The sequence below is a fragment of the Nicotiana tabacum genome, chromosome 13 (genome assembly GCF_000715075.1).
Source record: "Nicotiana tabacum cultivar K326 chromosome 13, ASM71507v2, whole genome shotgun sequence".
NCBI classification, from domain to species: Eukaryota; Viridiplantae; Streptophyta; class Magnoliopsida; order Solanales; family Solanaceae; genus Nicotiana; species Nicotiana tabacum.
The window spans coordinates 26,747,810-26,752,422 of NC_134092.1; positions in this window are offsets into that span (position 1 = coordinate 26,747,810).

The window sequence follows — 4,613 nt, forward strand, 5'->3', positions numbered from 1 at the left end:
ACTAAGTTGAGAATTTGGAACTACAGCTGAGTGCACCAGATCTGTCATAACTGCACCTGCGGTTGGTTAGGCGCATGTGCGAGTCCATTCTCCGCAGATGCGATCCAAGGATGGCCAGCCAGGTTCCGCAGATGCGGCTCCTTCTACGCAGAAGCGGCACCACAGAAGCAGGAGCACGTCCACAGATGCGGCCCTAGCCAACTCCACAGAAGCGAACACCTGATCCACAAAAGCGGATCTGCAGGTGCAGCCTATGCACCGCAGGTGCGATAATCGCTGGGGCAGTGAAGTCCAATTAATATGGGACTTAATCCATTTTCACTCATTTTCTCTCACTCTTTGGGCGGTTATTGGAGCTTCTTGAGAGGGATTTCCACCTAGCTTTGTGAGGTAAGTAATTTCTACCTAATATGTGTTTAATACATAATTTATGGGTAGATTATAACATATAGATTAGTGAAAAATCATGGACTTAGAGGAAAACCTAGGTTTTTGAAAAAAATGGAGTTTTGCCACGAAAATGGTTATAGAACTTAAAGAAAATCATATATTTATGTTCCTAAGGTTATCGGTAACAACTTTCTTCGAAAATTTTCGGAATTCGGGCACATGGGCCCGGGGAAGAAATTTTAGAAATCTTGCAATTTGAGTTGGGAAATTTCTTTAATATTTGGGATATGAACTTTTAAGCCTATATTATGTAGTCTTCACACTATTTGGATAGTTTTTGATTGTTCGGCACCAAATTGAGGGTTTAGGGCATAAGGTTGGACCGGAAAGTAGGCCTTGAAGTGAGGTAAGTCACTTTTCTAACCTTATAAGAGGGAATTAACCCCATAGGTGAACTTAATTAAAATGTGTTGTTATTTGTGGGGGGGGGGGGGAGGGGAACTACGTACGTGCGAAGTGACGAGAGTCCGTACGTAGCTACTATTCTTGTTTATGTCCTGGTAGTTTAGGCTTACATCATGCTTGCGGACACCGTTATTTGCTTATATTTGTTAATTGTATCAGACGGAATTGAGTTAAGTATTTTTAAGGATTTAAAAACAAGGGCTTCAAGTCGAATTGTCTTTATTTTGAAGAGAATTAAAGAAAGAGTTATGGTTCATTGATAAATTTATATTTGATCGCGTCGCATGTACGATTTGCAAGCAGGGTAATTAAGAAGGATTATGATTCATTGATAAAATATATTTGATTGTGTCGCATGTACGATTTGCGAGCGGGGTAATAGATGCATCTATGGTTCGCATCGTTCGACCCTCGGCAGTGCACAATTTACATTTATGTTGGATCGGGTTGAACGTCCCCGGTGGTGTTTGCGTGTGATAATAGAATTGGATGTTCATTCATATCTGGTATAAATTCATTATTTGTGCGATCATATGCTTTAAAGTAAGGAAGTGATCTTAAATATGGCGATGAATGATTCAGTTATTTATTTCTCTGAGTTTCATTATTATATATCATGTTTAATTAAAACTTCATATTATCATATTCTTGGCCCTAGTAAATGTCGGAGTCGACCCCTCATCACTACTTTTTCGAGATTAGACTAGATACTTATTGGGTACATATTGTTTATGTACTCATGCTACACTTCTGTACTTAATTGTACATGATCTGAGGTAGGTGCATCCGGTTACCAGTCTGGTGCACAGATTTGACCCCCATCTCGAGACTTCATGGTGAGCTGCCTTCCAAGCCGTCCTGGTGCAGTTGGAGTCTCTCTTATGCCTTATTTTTTGTGTATTGCCTTTCTGACAGTAGGCTAGTACTCTTTTGTATATTCTACTAGATTGCCCACATACTTGTGACACCAAGTTTTGGCATATACACTAGTAGGCTTATGATTTTGGACTTGTTTACATGATTACGATGTTTCCGTTTAATAATGTCACATTTGTAAATTTCTATGTTTTTTTTTAACAAATGAGGAAATGTTATCCACTTAGTAAATTTTATATTTTTTTAAAAAGGAAACCATTAGTTTGATTGGTGTTGGCTTACCTAACAATGGTGTTGGGCACCATCACGGCCTATATTGAAATTGGGTCGTGACAACATAGTATCAGAGCACTAGGTTTACGTAGGTCGCACAAGTTATGGGCAGGCCTAGTAGAGTGTTGCGGATCGGTGCAGAGACGTCTGTACTTATCTTCGAGAGGCTATAGGGTGTTAGTAAACTCCTCTTTATTCATCTCCTATCGTGCAGTTGATGGTATGCTAAATTCCTTTCTCTCACTCTCTCACAGATAGTGAGGACGCGTACAGTGGACGTTCCAGACCCGGGAGGAGCAGCTCCCCCCATTGCTAGAGGCTGTGGTAGAGGCCGAGGGAGGGCACCGGCCTGAGGTAGGGGATGAGGATGTCCTAGAGCTGCCCCGATAGCGCCACCAGCAGATACAGTGGAGGATCCCATCATTGAGGAGCAGAGCGAGGTACCTGCCGCAAAGCCAGCCCCGGTAGATTTCATGTCAGCACCGGGTTTTCAGGAGGTCATTGGCCGTATGCTATGGTTCATGGATCCTATGACTCAGGCTGGTTTATTTCCAGTAGATCCAGCCACATCTCAGGCGGAAAAGGGAGTGCAGACCCCTACTACCCAGGCTCCGGGGCATGTAGTTGTAGTATATCAGACTCCGAGTACACTACCCGTGGGCGGAGCCCAGCTAGTTGCGGCGGCTGCACCTAAGCCTAGACCAGATGCGGATAACGATCTGCAGAAACTATTGGACAGATGGACTAGGCTACACCCTCCTATCTTCGGGGGCGAGCGGCATGAGGATACCCAGGACTTCATTGACCAGTGCAGGGATACACTACATAACATGAGGATATTGGAGTCCCATGGGGTAGATTTCACTACTTTCCAGCTGGAAGGAAGGGCCCGTAGATGGTGGCAGTCTTATCTTCTTGGCAGACCAACGCGTTCTCCTCCCATGACTTGGGACCAGTTTACACAGCTTTTCTTGGATAGGTATATTCCACCCTCTTAGAGGAAAGAGTTGCGAGGTCAGTTCGAGCAGCTCGAGCAGGGTCAGATGTCAGTGACTGATTATGAGGCGAGATTCTCTGAGTTGTCTCTCCATGCACTTATGATACTTCCTACCAATGCAAAGAGAGTGTGAAGATTTGTTGTAGGGTTGCACCCCAATATTCGGGCTAGTACGGCCCGGGAGGTTGAGATGGGTACTGGTTATCAGCTAGTAGTGGAGATTGCTCGGAGGATTGAGGGCTACCGCCAGAGGGGTAGAGAGCAGATGCAGCAGGACAAGAGGACCCATTTCTCTAGAGAGTTTAGAGGTGCTCCGGATAGGGGCAGAGGTCAGTTTGGGAGGGGTCATCCCAGCAGGCCCACATATCCAGCACCACCACCTCCTCGGGGTGCTCCAGCGCAATCCTATTTCAGCGCCATGCTAGTGAGTTCATACATCCCACCAGCCATTCAGGGTTCTTCTAGTAGGTATTCAGGCCATCAGGGTCAGCCTTCAGGGAAGAAGTCTATGGTACCGAGAGGTTATTAAGAGTGTGGAGATCCGGTCATATGAAGAGAACATGTCCCAGACTTCGGGGCAAGGAATTACAACAGGGTTATCAGCCCATGATTGCAGTACCAGCCGTCCGACCGCCCAGAGGTGGGGGAACGGCGGGTAGGGGTTGTCCTAGAGGTAGAGGCCAGGTAGGGGGGAGGTCAGCCAGCTATTGTTCATTCAGGTGGAGGCCAACCATTTGGCACTCCAGCTAGGTTCTATGTTTTTTCGGCCAGATCAGATGCAGTGGCCTCAGATGCCATGATCACAGGTATTATTTCTGTCTGCGGTAGGGATGCTTCGATATTATTTGATCCATGGTCTACCTATTCATATGTATCATCTTTGTTTGCTCATTTCCTGGATATTCCTCGTGAGTCCTTGGGTACTCATGTTTATGTGTCCACTTCTGTGGGCGATTCTGTGGTTGTGGATTGTATCTATCGGTCCTGTGTGGTCACATTCTGTGGTTTCGAGACTAGAGATGACCTTTTGTTACTTGATATGACCGAATTTGAGGTCATCCTGGGCATGGACTGGTTATCCCCACATCACGCCATCCTTAATTGTCATGCCAAAACTGTTACTTTAGCAATGCCAGAGTTGCCTAGATTGGAGTAGAAGGGTTCATCTGTCTGTACATCTAGTCAGGTTATCTCTTTTATAAAGGCTCTACACATGGTCGAGAAGGGTTTCTTGGATTATCTAGCCTATGTTCGGGATACTACCGCAGAGACTCCGACGATTTATTCAGTGTCAGTAGTTCGAGAGTTCGCCGATGTGTTTCCTTCTGACCTTCCAAGCATTCCACCAGATCGTGATATTGATTTCTATATTGACTTGGCTTTGGGTACCCAGCCTATATCTATCCCACCGTATTGTATGGCTCTAAAGGAGTTGAAGGAGCAGTTTGAAGAGTTGTTAGCATAGGGGTTTGTCATGCCAAGTGTATCACATTGGGGTGCATCATTGTTATTTGTGAGTAGAAAGATGGAACTATGTAGATATGCATTGAGTATCGCCAGTTGAACAAAGTCACCATTAAGAACAAGTACCCGCTGCCGCGTATTGATGATT